The sequence below is a fragment of the Hylobates moloch genome, unplaced genomic scaffold (genome assembly GCF_009828535.3).
Source record: "Hylobates moloch isolate HMO894 unplaced genomic scaffold, HMol_V3 SCAFFOLD_12, whole genome shotgun sequence".
Taxonomy (NCBI): domain Eukaryota; kingdom Metazoa; phylum Chordata; class Mammalia; order Primates; family Hylobatidae; genus Hylobates; species Hylobates moloch.
Genome location: NW_026652287.1, coordinates 52,523,572 through 52,550,956, shown reverse-complemented (window position 1 = coordinate 52,550,956; position 27,385 = coordinate 52,523,572). Strand labels below are relative to the sequence as shown.

The window sequence follows — 27,385 nt, the reverse complement described above, 5'->3', positions numbered from 1 at the left end:
GCATAGCTACTATCTTTGAGGCCAAGTAGCAGGAAAGCCCTGAAGCCTCGACCACTCCACCCACCACCCTCCATCCCCCACCCCCTGCCCCAAAAACTCCCACTTTGACTTGCTGGGAGCCCCCCTTTAGAGTACTGCTCATCTCCTGCCAGCAAATCCTATCTCAGAAGCTAGCCTCCAGCATCCTCAGAAATTGCAGGTCTTCAGCCCTTCCATATAAAGGAACCCTAAAATCAGGAATCAGACAGAAAGGCAAGTTCCCTGACAAACTCACCTGTGAAGGTGCCTCTGGAGGCTCAAGAGAGACAAAGGGGGTACAGCATACAGAGGAGCTGCAAGGGGCCCTGGCAACTGTGCAAACGTGTGACATTCTCACCTACGGCCCCTCTATCCCACACCTAGAGGGTTTCGTGGATTCCCAATCACTTCCTGAGGCTACCTGAAGGTATTCTATTAGAGTAAATTCCTTTGTCTTCTAAAAGACTAACCTACATTTCCATCAGACAAAAAGAGGTCACAAATATAGTCTGGAAAGCACAAGGTAGGGGAGGGGCAAGAAGCCAATGGTCTGACAATCTCTTGACAAAAAAGTCCCAGATCCTGTTTGCGGGGATGCTGGGGAACCCATGCTCGAGCGGGATCTGTCCCCAGCGGTATCTTTGTTTCTGACAGTACGGGTCTCACTACTTCCACCTCGCTGCAACCACCAACCACTTCAAGATCCGTCTTTTTAAATCTCAACCTTCTTAATACACTGCCTTCCTAATTCCATTCAAAGACATACCTTTGCACAGTTAGCACTTAAGTCCTGTTAACCTGAAAGACCTACAGTCTGAGGCCAGACTGTGGAAAGTCACCTCCCGAAGCAGCTCAGATAACTCAAAAGCATCCATTCTAACAAACAACCACACTTAGCAGGCAGCATAGTTCTGTAAGCCTCAAAATATGACACTGCCAACTTGTTCTTCTGGTTCTGCCACACTTCCCAACCAGACAAGGGTTAGGAGGAAATCCCAGGGATGCTCTATTACCCCAGGACAGCTGCTCGAGAAGACTTCACCCACTCACCTATTTCATAATCTTCCTAGTTTTCTACAACCAGCATAAATTAACTCAATTATGGGGGGGAAAGGTCTAGAGAAAATAGCCCTGCCTGTTCCATTGGATGGCACAGAAACACACCGAGTCCAAGCAGGTAGTTCTCCAGACAAGCATCTGAGCTGCCCAGGCTTTTGAGGTGTCAGTACATGCTAATGATGGTCCTTAACTAAATTCAGTGGTAAGGGCCATTACATTTTTGTCTCTGTTGGGAATTGATATATCCAAGACTCTGCTGGTCATTCTTAATTTTCTCCCAAGAGAACAAACACCAAAAAAAAAAAAAAAAAAAAGCCAACATTTCAAGAATGGCTTTACAACTTTCCCAGCCACATTCTTCAGAGGCATCCTTTAGTCATCTGCTAAGACCCAAAGAGGTCCTGGCTGTGAGCCTCACTGCACCAGCCCTTGCCTTATCCCCTTCAAGAGGGTTCCCCTACTTGTTCTCTGACCCCAGTAGGAGAAAGGCCCTTTCGGGCTCACCAGGTCACAGTGTCCTTCTCTTCTTGATCCCTGTAAGTTTCCCCATGTTTATGAGATTAATTACGACTCCTGGCCCACTAATCTCACTATAAACTCTACTGAGGAGGGATTCCTAGCAGTGTCAAAGGCACAGTATGCACTCTGATATTTGTTGAATGTATCAATCTAGAAATCACTACTTGCAATGCCAGAAATTCAGAAAATAAATGATGCAAAACAAGTCAGAGGAGCTACTGAAGGGTTGAAAATTAAAGTATTTAAAACATGTTTCCTCATTAAAAACATACACATGCAAAATACAGAGACACTAAAAAGTTTTCTAAAAAAGAAAAACTATTGCTAATCCTAATGTAGAGACCTTTATTGACATTCTGGTACAAATCCTTCCAGGATTTTTTCCTTCTGAAAGTAGCATTATATTTTTCCCTCACTATCAAAATGTAAGATTATAGGATTTGCCAAATGATACTGCATTAATAGAGATGACTTGACATTTTAAAAAATGATGTCATCTGAGTGGAAATAACAATGCATCCGCCAGGCGTGGTGGCTGACGCCTATAATCCCAGCACTTTGGAAGGCTGAGGTGGGCAGATCCCGAGGTCAGGAGTTCGAGACCAGCCTGGCCAGCATGGTGAAACCCCGTCTCTACTAAAAATACAAAACTTAGCCGGGCATGGTGGCACACACCTGTAGTCCCAACTACTCGGGAGGCTGAGGCAGGAGAATTGCTTGAACCCGAGAGGCGGAAGTTGCAGTGAACCTAGATCGTGCCACTCCAGACTGGGTGACAGATCGAGACTCCGTCTCAAACAAACAAACAAACAAACAAAACACACTGCATCCAAATTTTCCCATTCTCTATAGCCCTTTCAAGATGAGAAGCAATCTTCATAAAAACCAGCTTCGGAATTTTATGAGACAAATAAGAAATGAAAGATGAAGGAGGGGAGGGAATAAGTGAAGACAGAGGATACAGAAAATCCCTTGCAAATTTCCCACATTCTATAAACTGTTTCCTCTAAAAAAGGACCAACTTTTCTGAGTCCGAAGCTGAAGAAGCGAATGCAAAGTAGCAACTAACTCTGTGGTTCAGTTCCTTAAAATCCAGCTGGTAACGCTGCTCCACTAGAACAAAGCAGGGCTAGCATGGTGTCCCCATGTCACCAGATTATCCCCTACGTCTGCAAACAGAGGTGCCCTGGAGCCTGGACAAGAAAATGGCCTTGTGTTTTAGAAGCGCCAGGGAAATGCTCACTAGGGTTCGCAAACTGCAGCATTTGTGGGCTCTAGAGCACCAAGTACGGGCTGCCTGGCTCTGCCTCTCTACTAAGAGGCCTTGAGCAAGCCGCCTGGCCTCCAGGAGCCCCAATTTCCTCACCTGTAAAGCGCAGATAATACTCCCCTTCTCCCCATGGGATTGTTATGGGCACTGAATATGTCTGTGCAGGGGAGCTTAGCACACCGGAGGCACTCAAACCCGAGGGCTAGTATGAGCTATCAGCCCTCCACAGTTTGTGGTCAAGTCTGACAAACTACTGCTTAGCATATGTTAACAAACTGGTGCCAGCAGACATTATTTCATGTAATCTAGTTTAAAAGAAAACTTGTAACGACTACCAGAAGAGTAAGTCAGTCAACAGGACTACAGTCCAAGACTGAGACACCCGCACAGAGGGCTGTCTGTCTCTCAGTTTCTGTGCTGCCACAGCCAGGAGGTGTCACTGTGTGAATGGGCACACAGAACCAGAGATGTAACCAGCACTATGTACTCCAAGAAAACTGAAAGAACTAAACCGGTAGGAAGAGAGAAAATTAAAGGCTCAAGTGACTCACTCGGACTTTGATCTAAAGAATCCAAAGCTCTTAAGATAAGGATGAACTATACATCTAAAGACGTTAAGTCAGACCTACAAAATTTTGCCCTGTGCAAAATTCTCAGGACAGAAACACGCACCTAAGGGTTGTCATTCACTTCCTAAGGGAGGGGTCACCATTCATTTCTGGGTCCCAGTGTATGCACAATCCAAGTGTCCGTCAGGCTCTCAGCCGGGGCCCTGCCCATAAGCCTTGTTGAAGTGATCAATTCCGATTCTTGGCAATAATCCCTTTAAAAGGCCAGATGCTGCTGTCTAGTCACTGATGCCGACCCACTCCAGGTGGGAAAAAAGAAATCAATGCAGCCACAGCCTAGATGCTAAGGCAAATTTAAAGTGTTGGGCCTTGAGAAAGGCCAGAGATCAGAGAGGGGGAAGGGTCCCGCGGCTCCCGGGGGTCAGGCAAGAAGGGCGCGAGCTGGGGGAGGGCCGGCCCGCCAGGCATGGGCGCGCGGGGACTCTTATTCTGACACGGGATCCGCCGCCGCCGCGGGGTTCGGCGTTGCTGCCCAACCCGCCCGGGACCCCCGCCCCTGAGCGGGACCCCCGCCCCGCGCGCCCACGTGCCGTCTTCCCGCCGCCTCCACCCGTCCCGACCGCTCGGAAGAGACGCCTCGCGGCCCAGCCCTTCCCCCGACCCCGCAGGAAGCGCAGGACGGAAGCGGGGCGACGCCGCGACTTTCCGGGACCCCCGCCCCGCCCGGCCCCCACGTGCCGCGGCCGCCTTGGGGCGAGGAACTTTCCAGGGCAGCGCAAGAAGACGCTCCCAGAATACAAGGAGTAGAACTCGCTCGCTCTCACTTTTCCACGCTCATGCAGGGGTCCCTCACAGCCCCCCGAGGCCCCGACCCTGCGCGGCCCGCGCAGCTCCAGTCTCAGCCGAGCGTCCCTGGCCCCCGCCCCCCGCCAAGTTTGGTCCAGAACTTACCGGGCCGCGGGTCGGCCGGGCCCTAGGGCAGCGCGCAGGTTAGGGGGGCTGCGGGTCCGGGGTCGCCCGCGGGGCCGGGCGGCGGAGGGGCCGGGGGCGCCGGGCCGCGCGCGCTCGTTCCGCCTGTGGGGCCGCCCGGGCCCGCGGCGCTCGCTCCGCCGGTCCGCCCGCCCGCCCGCGCCGCCGGCCAGATAATGCGCCCCTCGGCCGCACACATGGAGCCCGGCGCCGGCGTCACCGCCCGGGACATGCGCACCAGGTCAGCGCGCCCGGCCCGCGGCCCCCAAAACACCGGGGAGCTCTTAAAGGCGACGCCGCCCGCCCGCGCCCGGCTGGGCGGGGCGCGGCGACCGAGGGGCGGGGCCTGATGAGAAGGGAGGAGCTCGCGGGCGGGGCTCCGGGCGTAGAAGGCGGGCCCTGAGTTGAGGGGGCGGGGCCGGCCGGTACCGCCCCGGAAGCACCGCCCCTCTCCGGCGCGCTCCCACGCGACACCTCCTTGGGCGCGCTGGTTTCCCACGCGGGCTCCGGCTGGCTCCCTCCCCGCCGAGTCCCAGCGCCCTCCGCAGGCCGAAGGGTCGTGGCCAACTCACCGGCGGCAGAGCCGGGCGGGCCGCACCCAAGGCTGACTCACGACGCGCTCACTGCTGACCTCGTGCCAGCTGAGCTGGGCGACCTCAAGCAACTCAGGGTTGCCTCTGAAACGCGGGTTAGAATGTCACCCCCGCGGGGTCGTCACGCAGAAGCTCTTCTCTGGGAACTTCGGCCCCAGTGTCTGTGGGGAGGGCGGGGTGTGGATCGGCTGAACGATCACTTCTCCAACACAGTGAACAGAGTTCTACAAAGAAAGCTCCAAACCCACCCACCTCAAGACACTTGGGGACGACTGCTCTCCCTCTCCAGTTACCTCCCAGTCTGCCCTCGTGCCTCTGGGAGAAGGTGAAACCCCCTCAAGAAAGCAAATCTGCACCCCTCCCTCTCCAGTGACAAGGAGGAAACACAGGAGACAGAATGAAAGCCTGAAAGAGAATGGACTTTGGGGATGTTAAACTACATAAAGCGAAATACAATTTCAGTAGGGAAAATACCAAGTTCATGGAAAATCTACCACAAGAAGGCTCTCAATACCAAAATCAGGTTCTGCGGAATCCCCCAAACCTCCTCTTTTCATGTTGTTTTAAAACAAACGATTCCTGATGAGACACCTAGACTCCTGAAGAGTGGTGGTGACATGCTTTATCGCATACCCTAATACATCTATATGTACAACTGAAACAAAAGTTTCACCAAACATAAATTTACCACATGCAATGTACTGTTTTCTTTTTTCTGTTTTTTTTTTGTTTTTTGTTTTTTGTTTTTGAGACGAGTCTTGCTCTGTCGCCGCCAGGCTGGAGTGGTGCAGTGGCGCTATCTCGGCTCACTGCAACCTCCACCTCTCAGGTTCACGGATTCCCCTGCCTCAGCCTCCCCAGTAGCTGGGATTACAGGCGCGTTCCATCACGCCCGGCAAATTTTTTTTTTGTATTTTAGTAGAGACGGGGTTTCACCATGTTGGCCAGGATGGTCTCCGTCTCCTGACCTCGTCATCTATTCGCATCAGCCTCCCAAAGTGCTGGGATTACAGGCATAAGCCACTGCACCCAGCCTGTACTGTTATTTTCTATTCTACTTCATTTGAAAAGAAAATCAATGTAACGCCCAACAATAATTGGGTCTCAACCGCAAACCTGAAAAACACTTCATGTAGCTTCATGTAGAACAAATTTTACAAAATTGTTTTTCTGCTCTATGTCCCCTTAAACACAGTTCAAAAAAGCTCCTTTCTAATTCTGTGTTGAGTTGTACATACAATTGTCAACTTTTTGTAGTTTATTCCACCCCGCCACCTCCCACCTCCCCACACACACCGCCCTGCCCCCCAAAATCTTCCCACTACTTAATGCAACATCTGGCACAACCTCTCCTAGGCCAAAAGAGAATTCAACCTAAAAATGATACAAAATACAAACTGTTGACTCCCAATCACTTTCCCTGACCCAGTTATGTCACTAATTTGCTTTGCTTTGCTACAAAGAAATTCAAATGTTCAAATTCAGAAACCAAACAAAACAGTCTTATTCTCAAACAGGTGACTCGGCATAGGAATTCAGAGAGCTGGCCGGGCGCGGTGGCTCACGCTTGTAATCCCAACACTTTGGGAGGCCGAGGCGGGCGGATCACGAGGTCAGGAGATCGAGACCACGGTGAAACCCCGTCTCTACTAAAAATACAAAAAAAAAAAAATTAGCCGGGCGTGGTGGCGGGCGCCTGTAGTCCCAGCTACTCGGAGAGGCTGAGGCAGGAGAATGGCGTGAACCCGGGAGGCGGAGCTTGCAGTGAGCCGAGATTGCGCCACTGCACTCCAGCCTGGGCGACAGAGACTCCGTCTCAAAAAAAAAAAAAGGAATTCAGAGAGCTCCCTGATCCCAAGCGCAAGGTTGGTTTAGGGCAACTATCCAGGTTTTTCACCCTAACATGGTGGCTGTATATTTTAAGAACTGCTTCATGCTACGATGATTAATCAGAGGATGTATATTAAAGCAATACAAGCAAACTATTACCTCACTGCTCCTCACCTGGGTCTTGATTAATGTCAATTTAATTAACTACAAACAGAGCAAAGTGTGGTCAGGTGGGAGACCTAAGACTTGAGACAGATAAACAGATTCCAGAGTTTGAGCTGGCAAACCCTGTGTGAGTCACCAGGGTGACAACCACCCTTTTTTTTTTAAGAGGGAGGCATCAACTGCAACATATTAATGACACACCCCTGTGGACTGAGGGGTGCACTGGTGACAGGGCCTGCTCCAGAGGGCAGTGCCAACTTCTCAGCCAGGAAAGTCGGAAAGGGAGTAGGAGGGGTGCGGGGTATGTAGGTGGGGTGAAATAGCTACAGTGTTTATTTCTGTCTGTCATAGGAAGAGAGGGCCAGGTGGGTAGATGGTAAGTGACAGTGAATCCAGATCTGCTTGGGGTCCCATAGGCTCAGGTTGGGTGAATGCTGAGGCTGTTTGGATTAAAGATCTTTTAGCCTCGGTGCCCAGTACTGGACTAAACAGCAAATAGTTCAGCTGGATGATTATGAAATATGATGCAATCACCTTCAGATGCCATACTAAAGCTGAAGAAACTCTAATTAAGAAACACCTAGGGCTAGAACCATGTTTTCTAAAAGTTTTCTCTCTGCTCTGAAAACAAGATAGTCAATACTTAGTGCTGGCAGGGCACAGTGGCTCACGTCTGTAATCCCAGAACTTTGGGAGGCCAAGGCGTGTGGATCACCTGAGGTCAGGAGTTCGAGACCATCGTGGTCAACACGGTGAAACCCCGTCTCTACTAAAAATACAAAAATTAGCCAGACGTGGTGGTGCACGCCTGTAATCCCAACTACTCAGAAGACTGAGGCAGGAGAATCGCTGAACCCAAGAGGCGGAGGTTGCAGTGAGCCAAGATCGCGCTATTACACTCCAGCCTGGCCGACAGAGCCAGACTCCATCTCAAAAAAAAAAAAAAAAAAAAAAATCAAAAAAACAAAAACAAACAAAAAAAACTTAGTGATAGCAGTTGTTAATTAATACTGTACTTTTTTTTTTTTTTTTTTTTTTTTTTTTTAATGAGACAGAGTCTTGCTCTGTCACCAGGCTGGAGTGTAGTGGTGCAATCTCGGCTCACTGCAACCTCCACCTCCCAGGTTCAAGAGATTCTCCTGTCTTAGCCTCTTGAGTAGCTGGGACTACAGGCATGCGCCACCATGCCCAGCTAATTTTTCTGTATTTTTAGTAGAGATAAGGGTTCACCATGTTGGCCAGGATGGTCTCGATCTCTTGACCTCATGATCCGCCTGCCTCAGCCTCCCAAAGTGCTGGGATTACAGGCATAAGCCACTGCGCCCGGCCCAATACTGTACTTTCAAAACACCTGTTATTTAGTTAAAATTTTCTTCCAGGCCGGGCACAGTGGTTCATACCTGTAATCCCAGCACTTTAGGAGGCCAAGGTGAGAGGATTGCTTGAGGCTAGGAGTTTGAAACCAGCCGGGTCGACATGGTAAGACCCCATCTCTATAAAAAAGAAAAAATTAGCCCAGCATGGTGGCACATGCCTGTAGCCCCAACTACTCAGGAGGCTGGGGCAGAAGGATCACTCAAGCCGAGGAGTTTGAGGCTGCAGTGAACCATGATTGTGCCACTGCACTCTAGCCTAGGTGACAGAGTGCAATCCTGTCTCAAAAAAACAACAACAAAAAACTTCCAAATTCATTTTAAACTTTATTGTCTTTCATAGACCAAACCCCACTAATAATAGTTAGGCCTCCTTCTACCTTAACTACAGCAAAAATAGACTATTAATGATCTTTCAAGTGTACTCTTAAACTTCTAAACACCACCTGAGCCCGTCCCTATACAACTGAGGGACTGAGGAAAAGAAATTGGGGCCAAATTCCATGTTCATGTCTGCTTTTATGGCAGAAATTGGCCAAAGGCTCCAAACTAGTATGAAACTACTAAAAAAGAGTAGCATCACCTACTGAATGCTCAAGGTACTGTCCTTTTTCTTTTCCTTTTTTTGTACTTTTTCAATCAGAAAATTTATTTGAAGTTCTTGGTGGACAACATACAAGATGACTTATGTGATAAACACTGATTGACAACTGAGAGTCTACTCCTCCCAAGGGTTTTGGACCCCAAGAAGCCTACAGGCACATACTCCAGAAGCTGACAGGCTGGTGCCACTGAAAGACACAAAATGATTTCAATGCAGAAATGTATTCATAATAAGACTGAAGAATCAGCCGGGCGCGGTGGCTCGCACCTGTAATCCCAGCACTTTGGGAGACCAAGGCGGGTGGATCACGAGGTCAGGAGACCGAGACCATCCTGGCTAACAGGATGAAACCCTGTCTCTACTAAAAATACAAAAAATTAGCTGTGCATGGTGGCACGCGCCTGTAGTCCCAGCTACTCAGGAGGCTGAGGCAGGAGAATGGCATGAACCCGGGAAGCGGAGCTTGCAGTGAGCCAAGAACATGCCACTGCACTCCAGCCTGTGCGACAGAAGGAGACTCCTTCTCAAAAAAAAAAAAAAAATACGCCAAGTTTTTTTTCTTTTAATCACCTTTATGAAAAACGAGCACTGACTACTTTTTTTTTTTTTTTTTTTTGAGACAGAGTCTCGCTCTGTTGCCCTAGGCTGGCGTCATCTTGGCTCACTCCAACCTCCACCTTCTGGCGTCAAGCGATCCTTGTGCCGCAGCCTCTGGACTAGCTGACATGACAGGCACGTGCTACCACACCAGCTAATTTTTGTATTTTTAGTAGAGACAGAGTTTCACCATGTTAGCCAGGTTAGTCTCAAACTCCCAGTCTCAAGCAATCCTCTGCCCCCCAAAGTGCTGGGATTACAGGCAGGAGCCACCACACCAGGCCCTACTTTCTGTACTTTGCATTCTTAGTACTCTAAAGTTTAAAATTGTTTTCATTAAGTTTAGGGACAATATAACAACAATCTCTAAGGGAGGATCATTTTAAAGTTTCTTATTTCACCCCAAATCCATGTTTACATGGTGAGATTACAATGAAATTGGCTGGGAAAGGAAAGGAAAAGATTAATTATTAATGATTTTGATTTCCTTAATACTTTGATATTCTTGATTCTTTCTTCAGGGAGGGACCAGAAAATAGCTATAGGGACTCTCACAGTGATGCTTTATGAAAAATACAATACTTCCAATGTATCACCACTGCTAGAAGAGTCATCTTTGCATTCACAACATTCTCACACTAGATCAAGAGTTTGTGGAACATGGGTCAGCGGCCCCCGTTGTGCCCATCACCATCGTTTATGCTGAAAAGTTCCCTGAAAAACAGCTCTCTAGGGAATGGTCCACTTTGTCAACGTGTGTTTGTTTTGAATGTCGTCTCTAACCACAATTCGTTACACTCAGTGTTTCTGCAGCGCAGGGTTCAGGCTCCATCTGCAGTTAGGCAGGCTCTTTCCAGACTGAGTCTCTGTGTGGCCCTGGCACTGTCCTGCTATTCCAGGGTTCTGAGCACAAATCCTCCCCTAAAGGGTTAAGCACAAACTGCTCAGAAGTGCTGTCGTGAACCGGAAGTGTATCTCCCACTCTGTCTTCATCTGCCATGTGTCACTAGTTGGCAAGGAATATCTCTTTTGTGTCTACATATGGTTTAAAAAAATTCCCACCTAATTTGGATGGAAGTAAACTGTTTTCTATCAATTAAAGATTAAAAAAAAAATTCAGAAAACTACCAGGAAAAACAAAAAGGCTATATGACAGCCTCGAGTCTGGAAATCAGCCTATTCAAACCCCCCAAGCAGGGAAAGAGTGTTAGTCACATGATCAGTCTAATAAATATCCTTAGTTGGACATGCAGAAAAACGTATTTTTAAAACTTGGCATCTATTTCACACCCTACTCCCCATTTGTTAAATGGCAGATCTGCCAGCTTAGGAAAACATTCCTCCCAAATGTTTTCCTAACAGGATGCATACTCCCCAAACCCCCCATTTATAGTGAAATGCCTGTAATTTATTTAAAAAACACAGGTGGAGTGCCCTTCTAGTTTGTTTTCTCTTTCACAGCTTGATAATAACAACCATGCCCTCTCACATGCCCACGTAATCAGGTCTATATCTAACCAACTCCTGTTTTGGGAAGACTAAGATATTTATTTCAAATTTAGGTCAAAAAGGTAACCTTGAATAGAGACAATTTGAGAGGTTAAATATAAAGGCTAAAGTTTGAAAATGCGGTGAAAGTTTAAAAATTGGCTGGGCGAGGCGGCTCACGCCTGTAAGCTCAGCACTTTGGGAGACCCAGGCGGGCGGATCACTTGAGCCCAGGAGTTCCAGATCAGCCTGGGCAACATGGCAAAACCCCATCCCTACAAAAAAGAATACAAAAATTAGCAGGCTTGAGCTTGGGAGGTCGAGGCTGTAGTGAGCTGTGTCACTACTGCCGCTGCGCTCCAGCGTGGGCGACAGAATGAGACCCTGTCTCAAAAAAAAAAAAAAAAAAAAAGTAGGTTTTTGTTTGTTTGGTTGAGATGGAGCCTGGCTCTGTCATCCAGGCTGGAGTGCGGTGGCATGATCTCGGCTCACTGCAACCTCCACCTCTGGGGTTCAAGCAATTCTCATGCTTGAGCCTCCCAAGTAGCTGAGATTACAGGCATGGGCCACCATGCCTGGCTAATTTTTGCATTTTTTTTGAGATGGAGTCTCACTTTGTCACCCAGGCTGGAGGGCAGTGGCATGATCTCAGCTTGCTGCAACCCCTGCCACCCGGGTTCAAGCAATTCTCCTGCCTCAGCCTCCCAAGTAGCTGGGATTACAGGCGCCCACCACCGCGCCCAGCTAATTTTTGTAGTTTTAGTAGAGACAGGGTTTCACCATCTTGGCTAGGCTGGTCTTAAACTCCTGACCTGGTTATCTACCCACCTCGGCCTCCCAAAGTGCTGGGATTACAGACGTGAGCCACCACGCCCAGCCTAATTTTTGTATTTTAGTAGAGACGGGGTTTCACCATGTTCACCACGTGAACTCCTGACCTCAGGTGATTGACCCACCTCAGCCTCCCAAAATGTTGGGATTACAGGCGTGAGCCACCACACCCAGCCGAAAGTAAGTTTAAATTGTTCTAGGCTGGGCACAGTGTCTCATGCCTGTAATCCCAGCACTTTGGGAGGCCAAGGTGGGAGAAGTCCTTGAGTCCAGAAGTTCGAGACCAGCCTGGGCAACACAGTGAAACACTGTCTCTAAGACAAAGTTAAAAAATAAAATTAGCTGGCCGGGTGTGGTGGCTCACGCCTGTAATCCCAGCACTTTGGGAGGCCAAGGCAAGCGGATCGCCTGAGGTCAGGAGTTGGAGACCAGCCTGAACAACGTGAAAACCCATCTCTACTAAAAATGCAAAAATTAGCTGGGCGTGGTAGCGCATGCCTGTAATCCCAGCTATTCAGGAGGCTGAGGCAGGAGAATCGCTTGAACCCAGGAGGCGGAGGTTGCAGTGACCCAAGATCACACCACTGCACTCCAGCCTGGGCAACAAGAGTGAGACTCCATCTCAAATAAATAAATAAATAAGGCAGGTAGCAGTGGGTCACGCCTATAATCCCTGCACTTTGGGAGGCCACGGCAGGCAGATCACCTGAGGTCGGGAGTTCGAGACCAGCCTGACCAACATGGAGAAACCCCATCTCTACTAAAAATACAAAATTAACCAGGCCTGGTGCCGCACACCTGTAATCCCAGCTACTCAGGAGGCTGAGGCAGGAAAATCGCTTGAACCCGGGAGGCGAAGGTTGTGGTGAGCCGAGATTGTGCCACTGCACTCCAGCCTGGGCAACAAGAGCAAAACTCTGTCTCAACTAATTAACTAACTAAATAAATAAATAAATAAAATTAGCCTGGCAGGATAGCATGCGCCTGTAGTCCTAGTTATCTGGGTGCTGAGGCAAGGGGATGGCTTGGGCCTAAGAGTTCAAAGCTGCAGTGATCATGCCAGTGTACTCCAGCCTGGGCAACAGAGTGAGACTCTGTCTCAAAAAAACACAAAAAACTGTTCTGATGTATTAAGAATTTTAGACCAGCTTAAATGATAACAATTCTCAAAGGAAAAAGGTCAGAAGCAGCCCTGAAGTCTGTTCTCTTGAAGCTCCTTTGGAGGTTAAAGTCTACATATACAGTATACCATTACAGAGTCTAGATGGCTGATTTCACTGGCCATCATTGCTTCCTGACTGAAAATGTTTATTGAAAGCTCAATTTAAGGCCTGATGCAGAGGCTCATGCCTATAATCCCAACACTTTGGGAGGCTAAGGCAGGCAGATCGCCTGTGGTCGGGAGTTCGAGACCAGCTTGACCATCATGGAGAAACCCCATCTCTACTAAAAATATATAATTAGCCTCATTACACGTTACTCATTCTCCTGCTGAGGCAGGAGAATCGCTTGAACCCGGGAGGCGGAGGTTGCAGTAAGCTGAGATCACGCCATTGCACTCCAGCCTGGGCAACAAGAGTGAAACTCCATCTTAAAAAAAAAAAAAAGCTCAATTTAAATACTATTTTGAGTTTAATCTTGGATCCTACTATAGCACATTTTAACTTTCTACCTTTGGAAGCAATTTTGGACTTTTCTTGCCAATGTGATCAGCTCAAACTCTGAGTTTTAGAAGAGCATAACCTCCTCAGGTCAAGGGAACTCACTTGGCTGTTTTCAACTCCAGGTCTCTGCCTGTGCCCATGCTATGCCTCTTCTCAGAACACCTAGCCACTTAAGAAACCTAACGGCTGAGGGCAGTGGCTCACGCCTGTAATCCCACACTTTGGTAAGCTGAGTCAGGCAGATTACGAGGTCAGGAGTTTGAGACCAGCCTGGCCAACATGGTGAAACCTCATCTCCACCAAAAATACAAAAATTAGCCCTGCATGGTGGCAGGCGCCTGTAATCCCAGCTACTCGGGAGGCTGACGAAGAAGAATGGCTTGAACCCAGGAGGTGGAGGTTGCAATGAGCTGAGACCGCGCCATTGCACTTCAGCCTGGGCAACAGAGCAAGACTGTCTCAAAAAAAAAAAAAAAAGAAAGAAAGAAAAGAAAAAGAAACCTAACAAATAGGTCGCACACAGTGGCTCAAGCCTGAAATCCCAGCACTCTAAGAGGCCGAGGCAGGGCCGGGCGCAGTGGCTCACGCTTGTAATCCCAGCACTTTGGGAGGCCGAGGCGGGCGGATCGCGAGGTCAGGAGATCGAGACCACGGTGAAACCCTGTCTCTACTAAAAATACAAAAACTTAGCCGGGCGTGGTGGCGGGTGCCTGTAGTCCCAGCTACTCGGAGAGGCTGAGGCAGGAGAATGGCGTGAACCCGGGAGGCAGAGCTTGCAGTGAGCCGAGATTGCGCCACTGCACTCCAGCCTGGGTGACAGAGTGAGACTCCGTCTCAAAAAAAAAAAAAAAGAGGCCGAGGCAGGCAGGTCACCTTAGCTCAAGATTTGAGCCTTTTTCCCAATTACCCCATCATGTTTCCTGAGGCGCTTCAAGTCCATATGGAGAGTACAGTAACGTGAGGCTGTAGGAGTTAAAGCTACAATGAACTAAGGGATCTCACTGGGAAAAATCAACCAATCTAGGAACTTGCAGATCACTGGCCTTCAGACATGCCCAGCCTATTGGCCCAGTGTCAACTGGTTTGTTCTTGGGCAGTATTAACATCCACAGATTGTTGTCCAAACTCAGGTGCCAACCTCAAGAGAAACAGTCAGCCTAAATATGATTTTTTTTTTTCAGACTGAGTTTCTCTTTTGTTGCCCAGGCTGGCGTGCAGTGGCACGATCTCAGCGCACTGCAACCTCCGCCTTCCAGGTTCAAGCGATTCTCCTGCCTCAACCTCCCTAGTAACTGGGATTAGAGGTGCCCACCGCCTAGCTAATTTTTTGTATTTTCAGTAGAGACAGGGTTTCACTATGTTGGCCAGGCTGGTCTCAAACTCCTAACCTCAGGCGATCCACCCGCCTCAGCCTCCCACAGTGCTGGGTTTACAGGTGTGAGCCACCGTGCCCGGCTCCTAAATATGATTCTTTAACAACTACCTTTACTAGGCATCTACAACAGTCTGGCCGCTTGCTGTATGCTTACAAACAAACCAGCCCACAAACAAGGATTTGAGTTTGATTTTGAGGAAACTGAGGCTCAGAAAGAGTAGGCCACTTGAAGTTAGGCTATTTTTCTAAGGTCACATGCCAGCAAGTGGTAGAATCAGGATCAAGCCCAAAGTTTTTTGGTCTAAAGTTTCTACCGCACAGGGACTCCCACCGTACTTTTATAAAGCAAAAAGCTGTAAGTAACTGCAAACCATTCTTCGAGAGCACACTCTTCCTGAAGGACCTATCTACTGTCGGATTCTTTAAGTTCCATACACACCTCCAGGCAGCTCTTGGTGCAGACAAGCTCCAGAAGGGAACACTGTGATAGTATAACAAGAAACCATCTTTTTGGCTGCCCTGCCAGATAGGCCTCTGAGTTTGTGGGTGTATTAGTTGAGACCCCAAAACTGGCAAGTACAGGTCCACTGGTGGCTTCCAGCTCTGATAAAGCGGCTTACCAAGGAAAAAGGGGGAACTTGAACATGTTTTCTATTTTTTTTTTTTGAGACGGAATCTCACTCTGTCGCCCAGGCTGGAGTGCAGTGGCACGATCTCAGCTTATTACAAACTCTGCCTCCTGGGTTCAAGTGATTCTCCTGTCTCAGCCTCCAGAGTACCTGGGATTACAGGCATGCACCACCACACCCAGCTAGTTTTTACACTTTTAGTAGAGATGGGGTTTTGCCATGTTGGCCAGGCAGGTCTCAAACTCCTGGGCTCAAATGATCCGCCTGCCTCAGCCTCCCAAAGTGCTGGGATTACAGGCATGAGCCACCGCGCCTGGCCTTGAACGTATATTCTGTGCTCAACTTGGAGCCCAAGAACTCAGCCTGTAAGAAGGGAGAACAGGAAGTCAGGAGGGAGCAAGCATCCACTTCCCAAGGGCAGTAGAGCCCAGAGGTGGGAGCCTGGTCACATGGACAGTTGCATTACTTGTCCACGCCCACTTCCGGCCTGGGCCTGCCTCTCCACCTCCGGAGTCAGAACTTGGGTGGAAGGGGAAAAAAAAAGACAACCAGAAACTCTCCTTCTAACACCCTCCCTCTTGCCCTCGAGGCTGTGCCCAAAATGAATATCCCGCCTTGCTCTCCAGCCCTACCTCTCACAGATACACTTACTTAAGAAAAGCACCTGTCAGATCTAAGACTTCCAGCCTTGCCCAACATAAAAAAGTCTAAACAGGCCAGGCGCGGTGGCTCAAGCCTGTAATCTCAACACTTTGGGAGGCCCAGGCAGGCAGATCACGAGGTCAGGAGATCGAGACCATCCTGGCTAACACGGTGAAACCCCGTCTCTACTAAAAATACAAAAAATTAGCCGGGCATGTTGGCGGGTGCCTGTAGTCCCAGCTACTCGGGAGGCTGAGGCAGGAGAATGGTGTGAACCCAGGAGGTGGAGGTTGCAGTGAGCTGAGATCGCGCCACTGCACTCCAGCCTGGGGGACAGAGAAAGACTCAGTCTCAAAAAAAAAAAAAAAAAAAAAAACAGTAACAGCACCTTCCCAGTCCCAGTGTAAGAGGAAAGCCTGGGCCGGGAGTGGTGGCTCACACCTGTAATCCCAGCACTTTGGTAGACCGAGGCGGGTGAATTTTCTGAGCTCAGGAGTTCAAGACCAGCCTGGGCAACACAGTGAAACCCCGTCTCTACTAAAATACAAAAAATTAGCCAGGCATGGCAGCGTGCCGCCTGTAATCCCAGCTACTCGGGAGGCGGAGACAGGAGAATCGCTTGAACCTGGGAGGCGGAGGTTGCAGTGGGCCAAGATTGCACTACTGCACTCCAACCTGGGCGACACAGCAAGACTCCATCTCAAAAAAAAAAAAAAAAAAAAAAAAAAAAAAGAGGAAAGCCCGGGCAGAGGGAAATCCATGCACCAAGAGTCTACCAATACATAACAAAGCAGTCATCTATTGGAAATCTCATTATTCCTAAACCACCACCAACACCCAGGCAGCCCCAGCTTGTCTGAATGTTTTTAAGATTGCAACAAGGGAAGGGCTTTTAGAGCGGTTTATCGCTTAGTGTAATATGCATTGCCATGAAGAAATACCACAGGATTCCAAAAACACATCACCACTGACTTCAAGAAAGGCAAACTTGGCCAGGCATGGTGGCTCACACCTGTAATCCCAGCACTTTGGGAGGCCAAGGCGGGAGGATTGCTTGAGCTCAGGAGTTCGAGACCACCCTGGGCAACATGGTGAAACCCCCATCTCTACTAAAACACAAAAAATTAGCCAGTCATGGTGGCAGGTGCCTGTAATCCCAGCTACTCAGGAGGCTGAGATAGGAGAATCACTTGAACCCAGGAGGTGGAGGTTGCAGTGAGCCAAGATCGCGCCACTGCACTCCAGCCTGGCCGACAGAGCAAGATTGTCTCCAAAAAAAAAAAAGAAAGAAAGGCAAACCTGAAAATGCTCCCTGCCATGACCATTCTAGTTTCTCTCTTGTTTCTCCAAAATTACAGCCACAGTGGTCATGAATCAACTATCACCAACAATCAAGTAGGAAAATGCCATAATTTCTGTCTCCTTTTAGAGACAGGAAACAGGAGCCCAGTGAGGAAATTAAAGAGGTACTGAGGTTTCACTTCTACACCTCCAAGAAACTCCACCTAAAGCTCCCAATGAGGGTAGCTGCAGCACTTACGGATATTCTCAAGAAACCTCACAATGTTCTTTCATTCATTTGCTTGTTTATTTTTCTGCAACTAAGATGTAAGCTCCTGGAAGGCCAACTGTTATAAGTCCTGCTCACTGCCAGACCCCCATCACCAAGCATGAAAATGTTTTATCTTAGGCATGAAAGTGTTTGTTCCTGAATTATTTGTTCGCATAAGAAGTTACATGGGCCAGAAGATTTAACACTTTCTAATTTTTAATGTAATGTAAATTGCACTAGAAAACACACATATGGCCGGGCGCGGTGGCTCACGCTTGTAATCCCAGCACTTTGGGAGGCCGAGGCGGGTAGATCACGAGGTCAGGAGATCGAGACTACGGTGAAACCCCGTCTCTACTAAAAATACAAAAAATTAGCCAGGCGTGGTGGCGGGCGCCTGTAGTCCCAGCTACTCGGAGAGGCTGAGGCAAGAGAATGCCATGAACCCGGGAGGCGGAGCTTGCAGTGAGCCAAGATCATGCCACTGCACTCCAGCCTGGGTGACAGAGCGAGACTCTGTCTCGAAAAAAAAAAAAAAAAATTAGCTGGCTGTGGTGGCGCATGCCTGTAGTCCCAGGTACTTGGGGGGCTGAGGCTGGAGAACTGCTTGAACCCGGGAGGCAGACGCTGCAGTGAGCCGAGATCGCGCCACTGTCTCAAAAAAAAAAAAAGAAAACACACATACACCATATCTTATGGCCACACAAGTAAAGCTCTTGAGTGTTCACTTGTCCCTTATAAGTCAATTTTTTTTTTTTTTAACACGGAATCTCACTCTGTCACTCAGGCTGGAGTGCAGTGGCCCGACCTCAGCTGACTGCAACCTGTGCCTCTCAGGTTCAAGCCATTCTTGTGCCTCAGCCTCCCGAGTAGCTGGGATTACAGGCACGTGCCACCATGCCCAGCTACTTTTTGGATTTTTAGTAAACAGGGTTTCGCCATTTTGGCCAGGCTGGTCTCAAACTCCTGACCTCGAGTGATCCCCTGCCTCAGCCTCCCAAAGTGCTAGGGTTACAGGCATAAGCCACCGCACCTGGTCCCTTATAAGCCACTTTAAAAGAATAAACTGGCCAGGCTCGGTGGCTCACACCTGTAATCCCAACACTTTGGGAGGCCGAGGCAGGCAGTTCATGAGGTAAGGAGTTCAAGACCAGCCTGGCCAACATGGTGAAACCCTGTCTCTACTAAAAATACAAAAATTAGCTGAGCGCAGTGGTGCGCACTTGTAATCCTAGCTACTGGGGAGGCTGAGGCAGGAGAATGGCTTGAACCCAGGGGGCAGAGGTTGCAGTGAGTCAAGATCGTGCCACTACACTCCAGCCTGGGTGACACAGCAAGACTCTGTTTCAAAAAAAAAAACTTGACCAGACGCAGTGGCTCACACCTGTAATCCCAGCACTTTGGGAGGCTGAGGCGGGTGGATCACGAGGTCAGGAGTTCGAGACCAGCTTGGCCAAGATGGTGAAACCCCGTCTCTACTAAAAATACAAAAATTAGCCAGGCATGGTGGTGGGTGCCTGTAATCCCAGCTACTCAGGTGGCTGAGACAGAGAATTGCTTGGCCCACCCTGGATTCCAAGTTCACTCCAGGCCCACCTCAGGGGTGAATTTGGAATCCAGAGTGGGCCATTAATCTCAGGGTGGGCTGAGACAGAGAATTGCTCCACCAGGAGGTGGAGGTTGCAGTGAGCCAAGATCGCGCCACTGCACTCCAGCCTGGGTGACAGAGCGAGACTCTGTCTGAAAAAAAAAAAAAAAAAAAAAAAAAAAAAAACAATAAACTTGGGTTGGGCACTGTGGCTTACACCTATAATCCCAACACTTTGGGAGGCCAAAGTGAGAGAATCACTTGAACTCAGGAGTTCAAGATCAGCCTGGGAAACATAGCGAGACTCTGTATCTACAAAAAATACAAAATTAGCCGGGCGTGGTGGCGCATGCCTGTAGTCCCAGCTACTCAAGAGGCTGAGGTGGGAGGATCATTTGAGCCCGGAAGTCGAGGCTGCAGTGAGCTGTGATTGCACCACTGCACTCCAGCCTGGGTGACAGAGCACAAGACTCTGTCTCAAAAAAAAAAAGGAAAAACTCTTATTCAAAAGACACACCAGTATAAACAAAGGCAGTCAAGTTTCAGAGAGGATGAAGTCAAACTTAAAACTAGAAATCAAAAATAACACCATCCATTCATTTGGATGGAACCACTTGACACAGTAGTTATTTCCCAATTCCAAAAGAGGTCAGCTTATTTCTTTTTTTTTTTTTTTTTTTTTTTTTTTGAGACGGAGTCTTGCTCTGTCACCCAGGCTGGAGTGCAGTGGCGCGATCTCAGCTCACTGCAAGCTCCACCTCCCGGGTTCACGCCATTCTCCTGCCTCAGCCTCTCCAAGTAGCTGGGACTACAGGCGCCCGCCACCGCGCCCAGCTAATTTTTTGTATTTTTAGTAGAGACGGGGTTTCACCGTGGTCTCGATCTCCTGACCTCATGATCCGCCCGCCTCGGCCTCCCAAAGTGCTGGGATTACAGGCGTGAGCCACCGCGCCCGGCCAAGGTCAGCTTATTTCTTATCATCAAGATCCCACAGGGATTTAATGCCCCCAGTGCTGTCTCCAACAGGAAGGAAACCCTGACTTCCCTAGCTATTTCAGTTCCATAAATCAACAGTTTCTATCGTCCAGAGTTAGAAGCTGGGCAGTGTTTGGACCCACATGCCTTTTAGACCTGCCCACCAACAGATAATCACATTACATTACATCTAATAAATGTACCTAGATCAATATCATTTCTAACTATCCAAGGTTTTTTATTGCTGTAAGGATCCTTCAAGTAAAAAAAAAAAAAAAAAAAGTTAAAAAAACTTCCTGTTAGATAGAAACTTGGTGGTGGCGCCACCATCCACCAAAGTGAAGTCTGTGGCACACAAGGGACATAGCATAATTTTAAAGGGGAGAGTGATCCCTTTAAAGTTGTTTACCTTAGTTCTTATATTTTAAATAATATAAATTTTGCTCCTTTCCCATGTAATGGAATAACTGTCCTTAAAAGAACTGAAAGAAATTTAAGATTGGTGCATATTTCTTTGCTTCAATACCAAAGTCAGTGTGTGTCTGTATATGTGTGCATGAAAGAGAGAAAGAAAGAAGGAGGAAGAGAGAGGGTATATTTCCAGGAAGAAAACAAACAAACAAAAAAACCCACAACTCTTTCTTCAAACGTAGGAGCAGCCCACCAGGGGCCTAGCTCAGATTTTCACCCATTATTTCCTCCTGGGTTTTAGCCGTCAGGGGCAGAATGCCATCTGTTCCCATACTAGTAAGTGAAGAAGGCTGGGCCTAATTCACCAGCCATGATTCTACGGCTTTTACTAATTGTTAAGAAAAAAATCCTCTCAAGAAAAAAATTTTTTAAAATGTCCTGTCCACTCCCCTCTATTCCACTGCCCCCCGACCCTTGCCCCAGCCTCTAAGCTGAGTTAGCATCTCCACAACCCTCTGGGCCTTGGGAGCTTGAGGTGCATTCTGATCTCCTCGTGGGCACTAAGCCACACACTGGCCCTCTCAAAGTACTATTATTGTGTGGCGTCAAATGCCTTTGTACATCACTTTCCCAGTCTTTTGTCCCCAAATCTGATCTATTACAATGAAAGAACGGCTCTACTTTCAAGGTTCTAAAGTGTAAGAACAGATCACTCACCAGGTAACTGCTGGACTCACTCACTCAAGCAGTCTCATAATACGCATATGATCCCTTAGGCTTACACAGTTCATCTATTTTCTTCTTCCCACAATTCTTCAAGTTCATTATAATCTTCTATCTTGCCTGTAGTCTAATTAGAGTAATACGTCTCCCTACTTGCCCTTAATTCACAAATTACCCCATTTTACGGGGGGAGACACCAAGGCCAAGAGAAACACAAATGCCCTGCCATACAGTAAATCCATCCCACATCTGGTATCAGAACACAGAAAACTCTTGCTAAGAGACGCAGTGGGGGAGTGGGTTTTCCGACGCAGTGGGGGAGTGGGTTTTCCATGAGACATACCAAGTTTCTTTCTCTTTGGGCATTTTTAGCCTTGGCAGAATATCAAGCGCTTCCTGGTCTGTGAGTCCAGGCCAGGAACACAACAAGCAGCCTTTACTGCACACCAACTGTGTGCCAGGAGCTGTGCTATCCGCCTCCAGTTCATTATCTCGGATTCATTCATTCATCCATCTAGGAAGCACCTCCCATCATCAGTAAGCACCTTGACACACATTCACAGCAATGTGTTCCCTCAAATATTTAATAACATGCCAATTTTGTGCCATCACTTGTCCAAGGCCACATAACTAAGAAGGGCAGCACCAGAATCTGAACTGGCTCCTTCTGACTTCAAAGTTGTCCATTCCCTTTTTAACATCCCATCTGCTGGTCCTATAGGTTTTATTTAAAATAATAGGTCGGTCACAGTGGCTCACGCCTGTAATCTCAACACCTTGGGAGGCTGAGGCAGGCAGATCACTTGAGCTCAGGAGTTTGAGACCAGCCTGGGCAACATGGTGAGACCCGATCTCTACCAAAAATACAAAAATATAGCCAGGTGTGGTGGCATGCGCCTGTGGTCCCAGCTACTTCAAAGGCTAAGATGGGAGGATCACGTGAGCCAGTGGGGCAGAGGTTGCAGTGAGCTGAGATCGCACCACTGCACTCCCGCCTGAGTGACAAAGTGAGACCCTGTCTCAAAAAAATAAAATAGTAAATACGTGCAGGCACTTCTCTACCCTCACCTCAGGTACTTCTCTACCCTAATCTCAGTCCCAAGCTCCCCACCAGCTTTCCCTTCCCCTGAGGGCAGTGCCTACAGCTGACCAGGAAGAGGCAGGAGAAGAGCAACCAAGTCTGCAGCAGCCTCCTGCCTGGACTTGACTTAGCCCAGCAGCAGAGGGCCCAGGAAAGTCTCCAAGCACTTCTCCCCAGAAGAAAATAGCTCGAGTTGAAACTTGTGTCCACATGGTCCACCGACAGATTTAGAACTCAAATTATAGCCTCGGCAGGAGTCTTCACAAAGGACTCAAATTAAGCAAGACCCAGATGGAAACGAACAGGAGAGAGACTGCCCTCAGTCAAACTGTAAAGTGAACTGCAGTTCCAGTGGAGTCAGAGGGAAGAACTTGTTGAAATGCTAAACCAAAGACAAGCGCAGCCTATACTTCAGAACTCCACTTCAGTCAAACTCTCCCCACGTTTTTAGCTTGAGACTTGTACGTGGACACGAAGTGGTTACAAGTTACTCAGGTTTCAAACTGAGTTCATTCCTGTCCTTTGGACCATCTCTCAATGCCAGCATTCATCTACTTGGGCTCCACAGAGCTCTGCGTTTGGCAAAGCAGATAAAATTAGCTACTGGAGTGAACTTGGAATCCAGGGTGGGCCATTAAAAAAAGTACATACGAGATTTGCAAACGCCACGTAAAAAGTTCCTTTTGGGCCAGGCCAAAGTCACCTAAAACTTATAGAAATGTCGTCAAATCCTGTCCCTTGCCTCCCTTCCTCTGTTTCTGGATCTAAGGTGACCCATTTCCTGCTTCTTGCTCTGTCTTTCAAACCAAAGTGGTCTATGAACTAGGGATCCTATTTGATCGAGGTTGAATCAGGGGGTCTTGGGAGAGAAAATGCAACAGGAAGAGATGAAGGAGAGTTTTCTTCTCCTTTCTATTTTGATTTTTTTCAGCAGGGGGAGGGAAGGTTAAGTTATACTATGCAGAGGGAGGACTGAGGGATGGGACAGGAAGTGGGTCACTCCCACAGCTTGACAGTGTGATAATGGGGATACAATATTTCTCCCTTGTCCCTTTTGTCATCACAAAGGCCTGACAACACTGTGATGGCCTCACGGCTGGAAAATGGAGTAACTAAGGTGGTCATCTAGTAGCAGCTCCTGCTCCCCCAAATCTAGCAGGTCTTAGAGGGACATGACGAAATCATGCTTTTTGTCTCTCTGTCCCCGACTTTCCCCTCCAGCCACAAAATCCTCCAGGCTCCTGGAAACCGAAATAAAAGCCCAGAGAATATCCCTAGAGTGGCAACAAAGACCAAAGGAGGGGTACATTTCTGCTCTCTTCCTCCACAGTGGGGGGAGGTGGGTGCCACAGACAGAAAGAGGAGAAGCTTGATGTGAGTGTTCCAAGGATAAATAAAGAGTTTCTCTCTTAGAAAATCAGGAGGAAAGCCTCCAGAAAGAGGGAATGCCCTCAGGCAAGTGGGAGGCATCCCCACGGAATTCAGAGGGACCCCTTAGGGAAGTGAAGAGATCCACAGTGTCTCCCATCAGGAGATGGGATATCTTGGAAAAAGGGAGACACACTTCAGAGACGTGAGGAGCCTACAGGAGTGGGATATCTCAAGTTAAGGGGAGAACCTCTGGAGAAACTGGGGACCCTTCAGAAAACTGCAGGATCCATACAGCATTAGGGGGCCCAGAAGAAATAGAAAAGAAGGATACTGGTAAAGTAGGGGTATACCTCAGATAACTAACGATCCGGTCAGATGGGCATTTCAAAGAAGTGGGGGACCCCCTCAGAAAAGTGAAGGCACTCATCAAAAAGTAAGGGGGCCAGGCACTGTGGCTCACACCTGTAATCCCAACACTTTGGGAGACCAAGGCGGGTGGATCACCTGAGGTCAGGAGTTCAAGACCAGCCTGGCCAACATGATGAAACCCCCTCTCTACAAAAATACAAAAATTAGCCGGGCGTGGTAGTGGGTGACTGTAGTCCCAGCTACTCGGGAGGCTGAGGCAGAGGAGTCGCTTGAACCCGGGAGGCAAAGGTTACAGTGAGCCCCGATCGCGCCACTGCACTCTAGCCTGGGAGACAGAGTGAGACTCTGTCTCAAAATAAAAAGAAAGGGGCACAAGTCAGAAAAGTAGGACCACAGCTGAGAGAGGTGGGGGTGGGGAGGTCCCCACAGAGAGGTAGGGCTTCCTCCGAGAAGCAGGAGTGTCTTCTGAAAACAGGGGTCCCCCGGGGAAGAAGGGGTTCCCCAGGGGTCCACAAAAGGTGGGGGATCCCTCAGAGAAAGTATACCCTAATAGAATCAGGGGTCTCTCCTTAGAGGAGTGAGGACAGGGTCTTAGAGAGGCCAGGGCCCCTCAAAGAAAGGGGGGGACCCTCAGAGAGGCAGAGGGTCTCTCAGAGAGATGGGGATTCCCCTTAAAGAGGCAGGGGTCCCTCAGAGAAAGGGACTCCCCTCAGAGGCAGGGGTCCTCAGATAGGAAGGGGTCTCTAGGGAGGCAGGGGTCCCTCAAAAGGATGGGTTCTTAAGAAAAGTAGAGAGACCCTCAGAGAAGAAGGGAGTCCCCTCAGATAAGCGGGAATTCTCAAAGAGTTGGGGATCCCCAAAGAAGGGAGTTAGTTCCTGTAAAAGGCAGGATTCCTCAGAGAGGTGGGGGTTCCCTCCGGCAGGGGTCCTCAGAGAGGCGGGGGAGCCCCTGATAAGGGGGGAGTCCCCTCAGAGAAGCAGTGTCGCCTAGAGAGACAGGGCTCCCCTCGGAGAGACGGGGGTTCCCTAGAGACGAGGTCCCCTAGAGAGGCGGGGATCCCCTAGAGAAGCAGGGATCCTCTAGAGAGGCAGGGGTCCCCTAGAGAGACGGGGTCCCCTAGAGAGGTGGGGATCCTCTAGAAAGGCAGGGATCCTCTAGAGAGGCAGCGTTCCCCTAGAGAAGCGGGGTCCCCTGCCTGGAGAGATGAGAGTCCCCTAGAGAGGCAAGGGTCCCCTAGAAGGGAAGAAAGTCCCCTAAAGACGCGGGGGTCGCTAGAAAGATGGGATCCCCCGCCTGGAGAGACGGGGTCCCCAAGAGAGACGGGGTCCCCTAGAGAGGCAAGGGTCTCCTGGAGAGGCGGGAGGCCCCTGGAGAGGCGGGGGTCCCCAAGAGAGGCGAAGGTCCCTAAGAGAGACGGGGTCTCCTAGAGAGGCGGGGGTCCCCTGGAGAGGCGGGGGGGGCCCAGAGCAGGGGGCTCCCCTGAGAGGGAGGTCCTGTGGAGAAGGGAGTAAGCTCGGCCAAGGTAGTGCTGGAGAAGCGGAAGCCCCAGAGAGCCTGGGGCACCGGAAGCCGGGGACCCGCCAGCAGCGCCTGCCCCTTACTCACCGAAGTTGCTCGGCGCCCTCGCCGACGGTGGCCGGGCCACAGGACGGCCTCGGGCGGCGCAGTCCGGTCAGGTCCTGTGGCGTCCCGCGGAGGCGACTCCCTCAGGTGGCGCCCGCGGCGGCCGCGGTGGCGGCGGCGGCGGCGGCAGCGGCGACAGGACAGACGACCGACCGACCGACTGCGCGGGCGGCGCGGGGCGCGCTCGGGCGCCGGGGGTGCGCGTGCGCGCGCCGGGGCGCTGACCCTGGGCGGGAGGAGCCGCTGCGCCGCGCTCGGAGCCGCCGCTCGGTCTCGCGGCTCAGTCTCACACTGAAATTGCCCGCTTCACAGCCCGGCTTCCCCGGTTGCTAGGCAGATTTCGCCTCGCACACTTCCGGGTTGAGGCGCGTCTCTCCGAGTGAAGGCGCCACAAGCCAATGAGGTCCAGCCAGGACTCCCAGGACCCGCACCCCATAGAAGGTGTGGCCAGCTTCATGACAGACAGCTCATGACGACCAATGAGTGCGCGGGCCGGCTGGTTCTCGGGATCGCGCCGCCGGCCGGGGCGGGTCTGAGGAGGCGGGACGAAATGACTGAGAGGCATCCTGCCAATGGTAGATGGGAGCGGGCCGCAGAGCCACTCAAGGCCATGCGGGGGCGGGACTTAAACTTCGGGGCGGGAACCCCGCGAGGGGCGGGGCCTAGGGGGACGCGTCAATTCGTGGCCGGCTCGCTGGGACCCCGGAGGGCGGATAGCCTGGGCCACCCGGCGGCCGGCAACTGGCTGGGCAGGGGGTTCCCCGCAGTGCTCTGCAGGGGCGCCCCACCCATAATGCACCGGAGGCGGCCTCGGCCGGGCGGGCGTGGGGCAGCTACGCCGGGCTGCTAGCGGCGCCTCCGAGGAGCCCGGGCGCGTCGTGGCCTGGCAATGTTTCTAAGGGGCTCCGGTGGCCCCGCGCTCTTTCTGCCTAGTCTTGTGGCTTCGACCCTCTCTATCCAGGAGAATCTTGGAGATTCTGGCGCGGGCCCCGGTTCTGAGAAGACTCCGCTTCGGGATTCTTTTCCCTGGCCCCCGTTCTGAGGAGGACCTTCGGGAATCTTGCCACGACCCCTCTTCTGAGAGAGTTTAGGGGTTTCTTGCCCTACCCGCTTTTCTGAGGACAATTGCCGGGATCACGATTATGTTGTAGATTCGGGACCCCAGCTCTGTTTCCTAAGAAAACATGGGAGTTCGGGATCCCTAAGGAGCATTTGGGGAATCCAGGGTCCACCGCCTTTTCCGAGGAATATTTGGGGCACATACACTCCTTTTCTAAGCACTCTTGGGGGCCGCTCTCCCTGTCCCTCCTTTATCTGAGGAAAGTGGGGACTGCGCGCCCCCCTCCACCTTCGTTTCTGAAGATAACTTGGGGATTTTCTGCCTCCCCTGTTCTCTCACTACACGAGGAATTTGGGACTTCAAGCACCTCGCCTCTCCCCGGAGAAGGATGGCAGGAGAAGGGCGCCCCTCACCCCTTTACTAAGGAAATGCGACC

General features: G+C 50.1%; 1 protein-coding gene across 15 annotated transcripts in view; it reads right to left on the bottom strand.

Annotated features, from left to right (window-relative positions):
• The window catches only part of GATAD2A (GATA zinc finger domain containing 2A), a 128,688-nt gene extending 102,506 nt beyond the window's left edge, over positions 1–26,182 (bottom strand). For 5 of the 15 annotated variants that reach the window (XM_058425098.1, XM_058425099.1, XM_032170234.2 and 2 more), the window contains exon 1: positions 4,387–4,730. The gene's annotated coding sequence lies outside the window, so the exon portion shown is untranslated. Of the gene's footprint in view, positions 1–4,386; positions 4,731–25,871 lie in introns of those variants that run through there. The other 10 variants (XM_032170232.2, XM_032170238.2, XM_032170236.2 and 7 more) reach the window with 5 other exon arrangements.
• Positions 26,183–27,385: the final 1,203 nt, after the last annotated feature.